Here is a 17,610-nt window from a genome sequence, read left to right as displayed (position 1 = left end):
GACATTTAGCAAGTGCACAACACAGGCTCACAAATATCCCTTGTGGTTAACTACTCTCACGATCACCCTATCACATGGATGCAGTGCTTTCTATTGCTTTATTGGATTTATTGACGTAAATAATTAAAAGAAAATCAAAAAAAATTGGCTAAAGCAGTATAAAAAAGGGCAATCTTTTTACACAATATCAGTTTCTCAGTTTAAATGTTACGGTTATCATTAATACTAGTAAAACACGATATCCCTAATCTGAAAGGTTAGGGATATACATGCAGCTTTGTTGAGTAATGCGTAGATAAGCTCAGGGCTGCACAACATGTGTGGAAAACAGCACGTGTGAGTAACAGTGACATGAAACAGATAAGATTAACCCTTGTGTTCCTGTTTTTGTTAGCCATAAAAGATTATGTACAAATACTTAACAGATGTTAACAGATGTCTGCATTGGTTGGAATTTATCTCAATTCCAACCAATGCAGACCATATATATATATTTAATATTTGTAATTTACCTCTGTTAGAGCACAACAGTGCCACTAGTTTTTTGTTATAAAATGTATTTTAAAAAAAAGAAGAAGAAGAGTGAAATCAGTTATACCTAAAAGTAGTTGTTTTTTTTTTTGTATCTTGAACAAATATAAATGAAAGGTCTCTCATTACTATTGATGTTTACTTCTTTTAACTTAATTAGAAATTGAACAGATTCATATCAGCAACACTCAAAGAATAGCCTATTCATGCCACCCTATAAAAACACACGAGGGACCTGAAACCGAATTTAGATCGTTTCCCAATCAGGACACTTTTCTAGGTGGCAGCTATGATCAAAGGCTAAAATTTAGATTTGATCTGCTGCACTAAAATATCCACCCTTTGTGTTGGCCCTTGTTGCACTATGTTGGCAACTATGTGGGATGCTTCATTCCTTGGGCCCATTCAGACCATTCACTTTTTACTGACATCCATAGTTCTCCCCTTGTTGGCTACTGGCAGGCTTATCATGGAGGTGACTGATGGTCAGACTCATTCTCGTATTCACAGTCACTGTCAGACTCTGACTTGATGCTGCTTTAACTCACCTGGCTGAATAGGTAACCTATGTACTTTTAGACTTCTCCCTGCTAGAGCCTGAGTTTAAATCTGTTTCAGACCATTTCCTGCTTGTCATTCCCGTTCACTCTCACCCTGCCTTCCTGTCTACACAGTATTATCCAATGAAGGCAAAAGATCCCATGTTCTAAAACCCCTTCCTCCCTATCATCTTCTAAATCTTCTCTCTCATGTAAAATGTCATCATTTTTTCAAGTATAGAATTTTGTCAAGCTATTTATTCGTTGTAGTCCACCTGTTGATTTCCAGTGTGACAAAATATAGTGGTTCCTGCAAGACTGAGAGTAAAATATGCAGAAATGTGGGAGCAGGCAGGTGGAAGTGCAGATTTTGGAAATGTTGGAAACATAGCACGAACAGAAAGACAAAAAGAGAAGATGCATGCAGTAACACATATACAAACAACAATAAGCATGAAGGGACACAGCAGCTCTACACTTATGGCCCATGGGTACAGTGGACCTGAACGCCACATGTAATATAATCTGTAGGCCATTAAAAAGTTACAAATGTGGAGCTGAAAAAGTGCAGTTGCATAAGTTCTTCACAGACGATAAGTCATAGGCAATGATTCTGAGATATAATAATTAATTGCGTAATTCTTCTTTGGTAAACACTGAAAATAGCAGACCTGAACGTCACACAGCGGTTAATTATAAAACAGTACTGATTACTCACATACATGTCTCACTTCCTACAAAATCCCCATTCCACTACACTTCATTCAGAGTAGAAATGGAGAACTCCATTACTCGACAAGCGAATGTAAATATACTCTACAAGTATCTTTTTAAGGTTAAAATTTGCCACAGTACGGCTTTGTGAAGAGATTTAGATGATCCAGTTCAAACTGTATGCACACGCACGGCGAAGGAGAGAGTCAGAGAGAAAAGGCGAGCTGGCCGATCCACATATATTGTCACACACGTCTACTCAGTCTACTTGCACAGACACACAGCTGCACTAACCAGTCAACTGGGTCTACTTCAGCTTAATCGAATGGTAAAAGGCTCTGTCTCTCTTCGTTTCTCTCTCGCACAGTCATGGTGAAAAGGTGTGATGTTATCCAAACAGCCAGCTGTCTTGTTGTGTCAGGATGGCTGTTCTGTTGGCTGCAGGCCTGGGAGAGGGCTTACTTAGATAAAACAGACACTCACTCTACATTAGACTGACTCCCGTCAATGGCCTAGACCCAACACATGCAAAAGCACACACACAATGACTGTGAGGACACTCACTAGCATACACTCAATAACCCTAACCCACTTATGTAACAACAACTAAATGCTTAACTCTTCCCCTAACCTTAACCTAAGTCTAACCTGACTGTACAACCACGTCTGTCCTCATGCACGCCAGTGCAGACACATCCACACTACAATGGTGTCAGATTCAGAGTCGCTGAATCTGAAGTTACAGGAAGCTTCACACACATGCATTCACAGGGACATTCTCTTATTTTGGATTCAAACACTTTGTCCAGACATAAAAACGCACAAGCACATTTCATTCTGTGCAAAATAAGTAGCTGGATTTTTGTCAGAGCTAGGTTGCCAGGGGCAACATGTGCTTTAGGGGGGAAATGTAGTTTTGTGGAGTCATGTGGTAGAGTGGTTTGAGATACCCAGGTAGGTCTTTGTTTGCCTCCGAGCCCTTGCTGAAAACTAAAGTAGACAGTGTTTGCAGTTGGGATCCTGAGGTTCTGCAACCTGGCAGAGGAAATCGGGCTGGCTCGGTCCATTAAATCAAATATTTAACATTTAAAAATTTAACATTTATTCTAATTTAGTTTCTGTCACTGGTTTCAATGGTTTTATTTCATTTTGTTTCCTCTCTTAGAGGAATGTTGTTACTGAGATGTAGCTCACTGGTAAGTGAAATCCTGTTGTCGAGCCTTAAGTTAAGCCTGTTTGCTATCCCATAGTGATGTTTAAAAACTGGACATCAGAAGCAGAAGCAAACCCTCCTTTATTGTCCTTTTTTAATATAACTAGCAAAACTGTTTTTAGACTTGTTGCGGTTAAAAGTTGAGGATTTTGAACGAAACAGCTTCAATTACTCTTAATATGGAACCATTAGAAATGCAACAGGAACACATAAGTTACAAGAAAAGACAGAATGGCAACAACTGCATTATGTACGTGGTACAGCTGAAATCATATCATTATATACATATCATTCATGTTTTATGTAAATATTGATCAGCCTATAAATCATATGTCAAAATAGCTTAATTACTAAATATGACTTCGAGCAGTGTTTAAAACGACACATTTACACAGTCACTAAAAGAGGAACGGGCGCGGCTTTACAAATTTTGTTTTAAACTGTAAACATAGAAACTATGATGAAAATTACTGAAAAAACAAGGCAATCTTTTTGTCATGGTCCCTGTGTCTGCTCGGTCCACACAGCTCTCTCTCTCTCTCTCGCATCGCTCTGCATGGGCGGAGCTCACCGTGGGATCCCGCCTTTGGCTCGCGCACCTGTGACTAATCAATCACCTGTGTCTCATCCGGTTTTCCGGCCACTACTTAAAGCAGTGTCTCAGAGCTTCTCGTTGCTGGATTATTGAGTAAAACACATTAGTGTAAATCCCAGCTTTGTGATCTTCTGAGTTTCTTCGTGGTTTCTTGGTTGTAACTTTCTCGTCTCCTTGTATATACATTCCCCGGACCCATCCTGTAACCCTTGTACCTTGGATGTCTGAGCGTGAGTATCCAGGAGTCTGGCGTGACAAGTGTGGAGTGGATTTTCCCCCAGAGTGGTAATCATTGTGCAAGTGGGAAGAACCTGTTTTCCTGAACCTGAACCCCTGGATCCCCCCCTCACTTGTATTTATTGCACCTGGTGTCTGTAAATAAAGAACTGTTTTTATTATATTCTCAGCCTATGCTTGAGTCCAACCTGCCTGCCTTGACAGTTCTCAAAGGAATGATGTCCACACCTCATTTAAGGTTTACTTAAATTACAGTACTTCCATCTTTAATATACAGGCTATGGCTCAGTGGCAGCACATGTTTTTGACTGTGTTTTGTATAAAGCAATTTGCAACTTGAGCTTTAAAAGTGATTTAGAACTAAAGATTATTATTATTAATGGAAATGAAGGATCCACCCATCCTCCTTATTCACTTACACAAACACTAAAATGTAAATAAGCATTGATTTGGAGAGGAAACCATGATTAGGAATAACATTTCACCACACTATTATACCCAAATGTCCACACACTTGAGCCTAAAACCCATCTTTTTCTCAATCATTATGATTATCAAACTTTTTTTTAATCAGTTATAACAACAAAATTGTATGTGTCACCTAATCTTTCAGCTTTTTCTTTATTAGATCATCATTTTCATTAGTGCAATGTGACTGTAAATATGGCTGACAGAGGTTCAGACACAGGTACAAGTGTGCACGTGAAAGAGAGTGTTTTTACCCACCCCCCCTCAAAAAAAAAAAAGAAAAAGAAAAAGAAAAGAAATAGGAAAGAAGACCAGGAGCAAGAAAGAAAGAAAGACTCTAACAGACCTCTAACAGAAAATAGATCAATCTGTGACCTAAATCAGCCTCTACTGGTACCTGCTGGACCTGCAACAACATTAATCAAAACTACAAAACTCTCCTAAACATTTATTTCATTTATGATGAAACTAAATAGTGTTATTGTGGGGGAGGGCTGGGGGTTGTGGTAACATATGCAAATACCTCCCGAACAGAAAACACAGCAGGTTTCATCCTAAGCTACAAGCCTCAGCCTGCAACTGTAGGGAAGCAAAATATAGCTTATGGAAAACACTTTCCATTGACTTTATATATAAATCTAGTTTGACAAATTGTGTGTGAACAAAAGAACAACTGAGCACATGTTTAGTTGTTCAAGGTATTTTAATATACGAAGGCAAATTAAAGTATCTTCCATAAGTTAAATATTGTTCGTTTTATTTACTTAAAGAATGAAAGAACTCCAAATGGAATTTGTGTCTGCTTGTTAGACGAATATGTAAACCACTGCACTGTGGAGACACCAAAATCGAATAATGAATGAATTTCATTGTTTGCTTGCACAAATCCGTTTATGTTCACACACTCGAGATTCTTGTCTCCAGCAGCTGTTAAAGTAATTAAACCAATCACTGAGTTGCTTACCCACGTGCTCAAAATCACTTGTTGAATGCACAGCAAATTCTGTCACTCTATCACTAAATGTTTCAAGGAATTACACCAAACATAATTACCTTAAATGAAGTAAAGAAAGCGAGTGCTGTTTCAGGCACAAAACACCTGCCTTCTGCCACACAACAACTTCTATTCAGCTCAGCGATTATTCAACACAGATTGTGCTTTAAGGCACTGTATTTAAGCCATCAGTATTCTCTGTTCTTCATCAGTATGCTGCTGCACAGCTCACATACGTACTATTAGTTTATGTTCCCCGCGGTGGAAATCATTATTGTCACTCCTCAGTCCCTGCTGAGCTGACCTTTATCCATGTGATTGTGTAGGGATTGATAGGTGAGAGGCCCAAAGCCAAATATCAACTCGACGTATTTTTGTCCATTCCTCACTTATAGTCACATCTATTAGCTGGCTAGGTGAAATCAGATTGGTGTTCTTTCAATTTCTGGTGAAACAAACCGTAGCGGGCAACCAATGTGCCGTCCGTATAGATCGTGCAATAGTCTGTTTGAGTGTCAAAGTGAATCTACACGTATCAGAGCTGCTGTCCCTCATCTGTTAACCTAGAGCCAATCCCTGATGTAATCCCCCACTTTGAACCCCTCCATCCCTCCTACAGTTACACTGTCCCCATACACCACCGTGCACCACCTTTAAACACTTCTCTATGACTCCTGACTTCCCAAGCACCCTAAAAATACTCACCAGACAAAGATGATGGACAGTACTCATTTCCTACGGTGAACACAAGTCATGTTCTGGTTCAGGCTTTTAATAAAATAAATGAATAAAGCTGGTCTCACTCAGTTGCACAAACACTTGAGATTCTTTACCCTGAGCACTTAAAAGGGCAGGCATGGACTGAGGCATCCAAAACACAAGAGCCAAGAAGCACTGACTTCCAACAGAGCGTAGAAATGGGGGGTGTGGGGGGGGGGGGGGGGGTTAAATCAAATCAAAATGTTGCAGGAACACCATCATTTATCTATTTCCTTCTTTAAAGAACATTTTCTATGTCAATGTCCAAAGGAAAACCAAAATAAACATGTAGTACAGATGGACAAACGTGTGATATGACTGCTGATAACAGATTGTGAAAGTTTGACTTCTGTCTTGAGAGGGAAGCTCTTGCTGCTTCTGTCTCTAATGGAAGAATTGTAATGACTTCACACAATAAGCAAAGCCAAATCACACGCCTACTCACATTAGCTCTGTGTCTTCAGGGAAAGTGAGAGAGCGGAAATAAAAATGAGCATAAATAATACTGGGTTTATTTTGTACTCGTGTCGCATTTCTGTGACATGCCTCTTTGCTCCTCAACCCATCCATCTCTTTTTCTTAGTCGTCTATAGCGGTCGGAATATTAACACTCAAGAGGCTAATCCGTCATGAACTCAAAAAAGAAGTGACACGCATGCAGTCGCTCTAGCTTGCATAAAATACAGTATATTTAACGTATTGTTTCAAATGTATTGCTGTTTCCAGATGTGGTGTTTTATTCCATTTCTGATGTAATCCAGTTATATGATGTAACTAAAACTTTTTTTTTTTTCCAAATCTCACTTTTATTCGAGTATGGGAAATAAGGTAAATAATCTGTATGAATAATAGGTAAATCCATACAATACATACAATTCTATTAATCTACATCAATCTTACTTTGGTTAATGCTCTCTCTCTCTTTCACGCTCCTTCTTACTCTCTATTCATATATATATATATATATATATATATATATATATATATATATATATATAGCAATAAAACTGCCCATATGGAAAAGATATATGCCAGATAAAGTTTTTATCTGTCTTGTATGAAACTTGTATGAAAAGCATACAAGAGTGAAAACACATATAAGATCCCTTGAAAAATTATATAATGAAACTTGTACGTTTGTTTGTATACTTACTAAAAAAAAAATATATGAAAGTAATGAGAAAGTGGCCACTTTCATGAGTAAATCATGTAAGCCTTATATGATTTATATATGATTTACTCATGAAAGTGGCCACTTTCATGAGTAAATCATATATGTTTTTACTATTTCTTTTCCATATGGGTGGTGTGTTCTTTGTTCAGAATCCTGCATTTGTGGAGTCATTTCACCTGGCTGCTAACACAAATTCACATGTACCTGAGTCTTTCATGAAAAGGTACCTCAGCCTCAGAGATTCTGAGAATTTATTTTTAACAATAGCACATGAACAAATTTAATTACATACTGTGGTTATAAACAGAACACTTTACAGAGCTTTTCCCCAGCTCTGGAAAAAACTGTCTGTAAACTACAGCACATCAAAAATTTACGCCACCATGTGCAATCTGCGATCTTGAAGCCTTTGAAATGTTTGCTTTGAAGATGTGGACCAGGTCTGCCCACTTGCAGTCACCTGCTGTTAATAGTGATAAATTTGCAAAAAATTGCAAATTTATTGCTGTCTTTAAAGAAAGAACTTTACATGAAATAGAAATTCACATCGACTGCTTACATTCTGAGTCCAGCCTGGATCTCATAGATTTGAAACAGAAATTCAGAAATCCCTCTACAAATAGTAGAGGAATTGATGCAGATGTTGCAGAATGGCAATTTGACTGCAAAATGGCATAGGCAACCTTGCTTTTACATTATGGAAATTAAACCAGAATACAACCAGCTGGCCACCAAGTCCTCTGCTGCACAGACACATGTGAGTGGGTTCGTCAGTGCAGAATGACTGATTGTAAACTGTTGACAATCTGTTTAGAAATGAAACACCAACTCTTTGTAAACTTGCCTCTGTCTCAGAGTGACTACTGTCAGTCTGCAATAGTGTGAAGACAGGTTGCCTCCCACCAGGGGACCTGTGCAACTGCCATGCAATCAAATGTGGTTCCCCAATGTCTGGGTGACCAGCTGTTCACTGCAGCCACTTGTAATTAGTCACCAAAAGCACACGTAAATAAATAAATAATTTAGCGCTGCCCTGTTTTCCCTCTAGTGAAGCTATTAATTAATTATTTTTCAACCTGGAAAATATCATATGGCTAGCTTCAGTGCTAAACATGTAGGGAAAAAGACATTAACATAGCCGAGCACCAAGTTTCAAACTTGCTCTGTGTGCTCTGAGGGCCTGTAACTTGACAAATTTTAATAGTATGAAGTGAAATTTTTGCAGGCTTCACTAAAGTTATGGTCTGAATCAGCTGATTGTAACAATCTAACCCAGTGTTAGCAGAACATTAGAAGCTAAATTTTAAATCAACTGGCAAGCACATTATGTGTTCAGCTCAGGATAAAAAACATAAAAAACATATCATGGAAATACAAAACAGTTCCCAACCAGACTGCGATATCTTCATTTTGCTTGTTTAGTTTTATTGAAAGGCCAGAATACAAGCAGATTAGTACAGCTACGTACAACAAGTCCATCAAGGGCAATTAACTAGCAGGTATTTTATTGACATATCACTGCCTCATCAGGCAGTGAAATTCCTGCTTGCTCTTCACCTTTTCTTTTCTCAGCCAAACCCTCCTTTTTTTTCTCTACTCTTCCATGTCTCTGTTTCAACATTCAGCACCAATTCTAATTATTTATCTGTGGTGGCAAAGTCCCACGTGAAACAAAGAAAGACACGAAGCAAGCACCTGTTATTCTTTCTCAAGGGAAACTTACCAATCTGGGTGAGCTAATCCTGTTCTGTCTGAATCAGTGTGTCACCACTGAAAAATGTGTATGACTACACTGATAAATTATTCACAGTATGTGTTGGCTTGAGCTGGCTCTTATGTTTTTGCCACAATATACTTTATGTGTATATATGATCATAAAAAGTGCACAGACAAGACTGAACTGCCTGACACACGCAGGAAACCTACTGAAATATTCACACGTTGGCCCTCATGGCTATACTCCTATGCACAACTCATGATTCTTGTTTTGACTTTCAGGGGCACAAAGAAAGGAGTCACTGAGGGGAAAAGCATTGAGCCCTCTGTGTGTGAAGGGGAAAAGTGAATAGTACATGTGTGAAGTGACCCTCACTCAAGCAGAACCTGTCTGACAAAGTGAAGTAGACTAAAAGATTTCAAAAAACAGAACATTATTGCCACAATCTAAATAAACTGTTGTAAAACAAAGTAAATGACATGTATCAGTCTGGAAAGGGTTACAAAGCCAGCAAACCATAGTGAGAGCCTCTACCCATTAATGTAGAAAGCTTTGAACAATGGTGAACCTTCCCAGGTGGAGACCAGCATAGCAAAACTACTCCAAGAGTCCATCAACGACTTATTCAGGAAGTCACAAAAGAACCCAGAACAGCATGTAAAGAACTGCAGGCCTCACTTGTCTCAGTTAAGGTCAGTGTTCACGATTCAACAATGGGAAGGAGACTGGGTAAAAGGCAGAAACCAGTGTTGACCAAAAAGAACACAAAGGCTTGTCGCACATTTGCCAAGACTTTCAGGAAAATGTTCTGTGGATGGTTTGTGTCCCATTACATATAAAACTAACACAGCACTTATTATTTTTAAAGTCACACCCACAGTCAAAAGGGTGGCGCAACCAACGAATAGATGTAGAGGGCACTTATTTTTTCACATAGGTTAGGTTTGGATAACTTTTTTTCCCTTAACAAATTAAATCATAATTGGAAAACTGCATTTTGTATTTGCTCTTCGTCTAATGTATATATTTTTTGATGATGTGAAACATGCAATGGTGACTGAAAACTAAGAAATAAGAAAGGGAAAAACTAAACTTTAAACTTTCTAGACCACCGAAAGATCTAGGGATGCAGATTCAGATTACAATCATATATTAAAACAATATTTTCTGCAAATACACTTATAGGTGTCCTTGCAGAAAGTTAAATTAGTAGATCAATACCATGTTTTTGCATGTGCATATGGAGTTCACGGCGGTCAATGACTTCCTAAATCTAATTATAATAACTTTATACAGAATGCATATTATATACTTTGCATACTAAATCATTCTAATGGCACGGGTGGATTTTTAGTGACGTAGGTGCATGTGTGCAGATGAACACAAACGTGGATGATTGTGTATTTGTGAGAGTGCTTTTGAGCCATGTTCTTATTAAAAGAGTTGACAGGGTAATGTCTAAGTCCTCTGCGACAGGCGAATGAGGCTGGTGTAATGCGTGCCCAGCTGTGGTGCACTCTGTGTGGGCAAGAGGACCAACAAGCTCAGCCTGTCTCCATCCATCAGCGCTGCGGTCTGCTCTGCAAAGTGGCACCTCCACTGATGTACGAGAGGACTGCTGGATGACTAACGAGCAGACATACATTGATTTGGACACACACGCGCACGCTCTCGCAAAAAGACTAACCGACACAGTGCATTCCTACTCATATGGTCACACACATACACACTCTATTCTCCTCCTATTCACTCTGTTCCTTCTTTATATCCATGTCACACATATGAAACTCGGACATACAAGTATGCACTTTAAAAGAAATGCAATTTTTTTTTCTCACTCCAGGTCTTTCTCTCCCAACCTATTCGACACACATACACACACCTGCAATACACACTTGCTGTCTGACCTGCTTGAATGTCACAGTATATTTATCACTGCAATCCCTTCTGATCTTCTTCTCACCAGTGAGCTCTGACTGATGTAGACGACTTCTTCCCTGATGACACTAACATCAAAGTCTGATTCATCAAATCTCTCCACTCTGGCACAGACTAATTAGCTCACTTCTTTCTTTTTTTTTTTTTAACACATTTGCAAGCGTGATTAACACAGGAAGACTGAGGAGAATATGTGGTGGGTGTAAATAAACCAATGGTTATGGGAATCATTACATACTCTTTGCAGTCAGAAGAAGTGAAATGCTCTGGGTTACAAGGACAGTAAGAGTGTAAGAAAGTATGTGTTTATTTATAAAGTGTCTTTCACCGACGCCCGGTTACAAAGTACTGTACACAAAATTGAGTCAAATAAATAAGATAAATAAATGCCATAAAAGCAATACAAATGCAGAATAGTGGGCGTCGATGGGGAAAATGGATTTTCTGATGATCCATTGTGTGTCAGGAGTGATTCTTCGCGTATTAATCATCAGTTTAAATAACAAACTATTCTCATTTCTCCCTACATTTTCTGTAACTGATTCCTGATGCATTGAGCTGGATCGAACATCAGCAGTTAGCTAGACTGTTAAATCTGGGAATTTAGGAATAGTACTGTCGGGTGCTATTTATCTATTATCTAACACATACGCTGTTAGAGGATCATTGATTAAAAAGATTATAGGCATCTTAATATGAAATAATGAATACTGCAGTGCCTCTGAATCAAACTTTAAGATGGCTTGGAAACAGGTCTTTGTTGTAGCTGAGTGACATCACAACAACATAAAACTATAATGTGTTACTCTAACTGCTGACACACTGAATTTTATGCAACTAGATTTTATGATGCTGAATAAAAATGTAAAAATGTAACTTTTCAAACAGAGGAAGGAACCACGTATTTGTGGACCACTATAGGTCCAACACTGACATATATCTCTAAGAAGTTTCTTTTTTTTTTTTTAATCAAATTTGTTCCTTTTGAGGGGAAATCAGTGTGTGGTATATAAGGAAATCTGTCTGTTATTTACTTACTTCAAAACTGACTGCACCAGATCGACACTCATCTCAAATGTCCGTATGATACACTTCCAAGTGGGATATTAGCAGGAGACAGTGAAGCATAGAAAAGCCAAAAGGGGAGAAAAAGTTTGTTACAGTGCATTAGTTACTTTAGAAAGCTTAGGATTTAATTGACAACCACATCACCGGGTGAAAATGTGTCTTTTCTATAGCTCCATTTGGGTCTAATTCCTGAATATGTTCTTTGACTTCATTTTGGAGGAATAAAATTGTTCAAATAATTTATAAATCTGTTACTGACATGACCTTCACAAAGTTATTACTTCTTTGCTATCCATCTTTCACTGTGTTTGCAAATCTTGCATACAGGCCAGTATCCAACTGTCTAGACAGGATGCTGGTGCCGTTTCTTTTTCGCTCTTTGAAAGCACACTTCAAAGCCAGATGTTACCTTTCTTTCACAACACACTGAGTGGACAAAAAACTGCCTATAAGTGTTTTCATGCATAAAAAACAAAACTTAAATCCCTCCCTCCCACATCACCACTTCCTTTATGCGATAACAGTTGTTTTTTTGTTATCTTCTCTTGCCTCCTCTTCATTCCTCTTTTCATTGGGCTCTGAAAGACAGACAGCCAACTTGTGACCTGGACACGCAATGTGTCTGTGATATGTTACATTACCCAGTGATGACCAAGTACCCGCACACACACATACACCGAACATCTTTAATAGGGTAGCAACTCTGTATCTACTCATGCAAACACCGGATGGCATGCTGACAGTATTTATACAGTCACCCACATACGCACGTCCCTCCTTCTGTTCACCCTATCAAATAGATCCTTTTGCATCTTCCAGCATTTTCCACTGGGTGCTGGCCAATCACCTCCTTCCTACCTGGAAGCAAGAGGGAACCTAAACACAGAGACCCTTTTATGTGCTCAGGTGTCTCAAATGTCACCATGATCTAAGGAGACAAAGAGCAGCCTCTTCAGGATTCCTTTTAAGCTCCTCAAATCTGAGCGCAATTTTTTTTTTTGATCAGTGCACCTGCAGTTTCATGAGTGAGAAAATACCCTCTGAGTACAATAACTGTTTGAGATTACATATATTATATTGAATTCTTCGTCATTTCTACAGAGGAACAATATTCCACAATATATGCATGTTGAACACTAAGTTACTAGATATTTATTCTTTTATAAGTAATTATTTTTTTGCAGCATAAATAGGCAGCAACTACAATTCCTCTGTCCAGCCTTGGGTTGCATAATAAGACATTGTGTTGAATCAGTAACTACACTGGTATTTCTTTTGCATATGCTACACTCCACTCACTGCCTATGTGCTGACAACCAAACTTGGACATGGTAGGTCTGAGTAGGCAGTGCACTGATACCACAAGGGAAAAAAAAACAGAAATCAACATGAGATGATTAAGAAGTCATACAAAAAAAGTCAGTGATAAGTAGAAAATCTGTCTTTTTGTTATGCCTGGATGGGTTCTCTCTGCATAATATGGCTTACTCTAACAGTCCAAAGGCATATTTGCTACATTAAATGGTGGTAGACAAATTAACTGTAGGTCTGAAAGGCATGTCTGCCTTCACTACATCCACACAACCTCCTCGGAAGTCTTCCTCTTTTTCTCCTGTCTGGCAGCTCCATATTCAACAACCTTTGTCAAATATATCCACTATACCTCCTCTTCACATGTCCAAACTGTCTCTGCACCACCTCGCTAACTTTGTCTCCAGACTTCTCAACTTGAGCTGTTCCTCTGATACACTCATCCTGGTGAGTCCCAATGTAAATCTTAAAACCTTCGACTCTGCCACTTCCAGCTCCACCTCGTGTCGTTCTGTTTGTGCCACCGTCTTCAAAACATATATTATAGCAGGTCTCACTGCCATGTTGTAAACTTCCCTTTTCACTCTCGCCGCTATAATTCTGGATGGATGGATGGATGGATGGATGGATGGATGGATGGATGGATGGATGGATGGATGGATGGATGGATGGATGGATGGATGGATGGATGGATGGATGGATGGATGGATGGATGGATGGATGGATGGATGAGAAATTGCACCACCTTGCAGCAACAGCTTCCTCCAGCTGGACAATGTACTCCACTGTGTATCAAAAACATCCCAGAAACTGATCGCAAACATGACAAAGACCCCACGGATGGTTTTGACTTCCACATTCCCCACATCCAAAGGTAATCAAACATCCCCAAGTCCAAGCCATGTAATCGCTACACCCTACCCAGTGCCTAAAGGATATGTCTGCCAATGGTGGGGTGTCTCATGCTGCCTCAAGAAAAGATCAAGCTTTTTTGGCGACACAGGAGAAACAATAATATTAAAGTTAGGTTTACATTGGTAGACCAATGTATATCACATACAACATTTAATGATTTTTTTGGTCCATTATAGTAAATATTACAGTGCATTAAAAGTGTCCCAGTCCCAGTTAAAGTCAACAGTTAACACATAAGCGACTCAGCACAAGCCAGTCTGGTTGAAAGATAAAGTGGACAGAGGTTGGTCGTTAGAGAAGGTGTCCATCCACCTGGCAAATCATCAGGCGATGTTGACATTTTACCTGTCAGCAGACCAAAATGACCCTGGAATCAATGGCTGGTGCACTCACACCATGTGTGACTCAATCAATCTCACACAAACTCTGAAGCGTTTCTGCAACTCGTTCTCAGACACGAAAACAAAAACATGGACGCTTAAACCTGCGGAAATAGCAGCGTACGTCGTGAATAAATGCTTTCACGATGCAGAAACATTAGACATGTCAATGTACAGAAAAGGCTGCGTGTATCATCTTAAACTCGCACAAGAAAAATGAATAAATAGATCTGAAAAAAAAAATAGGTAAGACGTTACTTTCATACACACTAAAACACATGCACAGGAAGGGATCATCTTTTGAGTATAGAACACAAATGCAGACTGTGGCTGGAACCCATTGTAGCAAATGTGATTAGCCCAACACACGCCATCTCATTAAGAGATTGAATCTTAATGCCAGCAGTGTTTCAGTGTGGGAGCATTATTTGGCAAGAAATAAACCCAGATGCTTATCAGTGTCTTGATAGCTGCATATCAGCAGATATCAGGAGCACATCAGGGATTCCTAAGGAGTGTAGTATACATACTTATAATTCAAATACCTACACACACCATTCAGCTGTTTTCCTACGCATCTGTACGGTGTGGATCTACACACACACACGTACACACACACAGCAGCATCTGTTTCAACATAATTGCTTACTAATTAAACGATCAAAGGAACTTTTCTTTTATAAATCATGCGCTTTGTGTTGTTTGTGTGTTGGTTCATCACTTACCACGTGTGAATGTGTTTGTGAGTAACACATGTGTGAAGCCATGCGATTGTAAGTTTGTGAAGCCATACATCTACATCACACTGTGGACAAGTTGCAGCGAGATGCTGCATTTACACACTAGCTTTCATTTGTGGTCTAGATGGATCAAAACCATCCGCATTTGAAGCGTTTGCAATAGAAGATGTGACTTGCGATATTCAATTAAAACCAGACTTCAAAGTTTAACTTCAGTTACGCGTTAAGATTAATTAATTCAGATTAAGTTTTTTTTTTTTTTAGATCAGTGACTTAAGTTTATGTATGTGTTGCTCAAAGGCTTCAAAGGTTTCTTGGATAACAGAGCAACAAGTTAATGACTTCGGACAAACTACACATGAGAAGAGATCTAAAAACTGACTAACACCAGAAGTGGTGGCGGCAATTAGAGAATCTGACATTCAGATGGGCGTTGTACAGTAAGACACCTTTAAGATCACCGAACTCATGCACATTTCTACTCATTTTGTTGCTGTTTTTTAATCACCGATATGTTTTTTAATCACCGATGCACAGACCCAGTGGGGGGTAAACTTAGGCCTGATAGACTGCTGCGCTTCCAATACACTGACGGAAACCGTGAAAAATAAGTGCAATTTTCTGTGACTAGAAATTCAATTTGCACTTTTACAAAAGTACTTTCATTATTTCAAAATCATCAGGCCTACCTCTAAATCAACGAAACGCTATTCTAATCAGGAACCATACATTTAATTTGACTCTTCACGACAAATATTTGCAGTATTCTAATGCGTCTACCTCTTTTTACACCTGCTTTTTTTTTTTTTTTTTTACAATAAGTAAATTAAATCTGTAATTTAACCTACTTTTGCCCCTGTCTTTTGCTTTGTTAGGTTTCTGTTTTCTTTCTCCACCACTGGACATTAAAACACATGCTTTTTGACACGGAGGAGTATTTTTTTTCCAAAGCGCTCTTCATCTCACTTAAGCAAATTGTTTGAGGCTTTTAAATCATTTCATATGTGCAGCTGATCCAAAGGTACTAAAGTGTGGGAGGCCGCAGTCGTGAGTAGATGTAACAACTTAACCCCTGCGACCTCAGCTGTCCTGCCTGTGCAAATAAAACGTCAGCATCCGGCTGTGGAGCCCCTCCTCTGACAGCTCCTCTTCCTTCTCTTCACACGGGACTTGACTGGGACAAGGAATGGATCCAGTGTTTTAATCTGCACTCATAACCATGCTGACACTGGTATGTGTGTGAACGAGTCGCATAGGTTTACTGCATAGCCTGCGTTTAACAGAGAGAATCAACAGCCACCACAGCAGACAGTGAAATAAGAACTACTTCCAGAAACCCTTGCTTAATCAGTGCACCAACACCACCTACACACTTCTACTGACAGGTGATCTGCACAAAAAAAAGGGAAAAGCAGAGACGAATTTTTGAGGGTTGTCACTGTATATGAGTGCTTGAAAAGCTTTCTCTAAAAATATGACCACAACTGTTGGATGTGGATAATAGATACAGTTTACAGTACGTGTGTGTCATGTTGATAAACATCCTAGGATTCGTAAGAGCAATAGAACAACAAATTGTGATAGTTTAGCTAGATCTTGACAGCTATGAGCAAGAAAAGCTTTGCTTGAATGTTAACAATAATCCATGGCTAATGGAAACTGCATGAAGAGAAAGGAAGCTGGAAGCTGAAATTTTGATCATGAAGCATTTTCACACCAGAAAAATAACCAAAAAGGAAGAAAAAACAAGCTGTGGTCAGTAGAGGACTGGTTTGAATTTAAGAACTGCAACATGTCAGCTTTAAAATTGTCCCTTCAGGGCTTTTCCCAATGCCTCTCTCTGTAGAAAGAAGTGATGAAAGAACCAAGATCATGCAAGGGAGCAGCAGTTATTACATTTTTCCCTTTTTAAGCTGACAGTCTGCTGACCATCTTAAAGAGCTCAAAAACTGCTGGAGCTACCAATAATGTCCTGGAGGATAGTAGCATTGTATTGTGTTTGCTTTGTGTTCTTAGTCTTTTCTGCACACCTGGAGCAACAGGTGGTCACATTCAAAAAGTAACATATTCATTCCATTTAAATGTATCAACAACTGGCATAAGACCTTCAAGATAAATAAGGTTAAACCAAAAAGTGTTTACATGATTTTTGACATGTTGGATGTTTAGAGGAAGATGCAAACATCTTCCATAGAGAAGAAGAAACCACAGAGATAGTGATATATAAATGTATCATGACCCACACTGATCATTATCATCAGTAGAAAAATTAATACAAATTTTGATATCTTATGTGTTCACTTTTATCCCTGCCTAA

The 17,610-nt window shown here is 38.9% G+C and overlaps 1 protein-coding gene across 3 annotated transcripts in view; it reads right to left on the bottom strand.

The window, feature by feature from the left end:
* The window catches only part of kcnq5a (potassium voltage-gated channel, KQT-like subfamily, member 5a), a 112,788-nt gene that overhangs the window by 94,297 nt on the left and 881 nt on the right, over positions 1 to 17,610 (bottom strand). The gene's annotated exons all lie outside the window — the stretch shown is intronic.

This window comes from Neolamprologus brichardi, chromosome 13 (assembly GCF_056152115.1).
Source record: "Neolamprologus brichardi isolate AB-2024 chromosome 13, ASM5615211v1, whole genome shotgun sequence".
In the NCBI taxonomy this organism is placed as follows: Eukaryota; Metazoa; Chordata; class Actinopteri; order Cichliformes; family Cichlidae; genus Neolamprologus; species Neolamprologus brichardi.
Note: the sequence above shows the minus strand (reverse complement) of the source record. Positions and strands in the feature narration are given on the sequence as shown.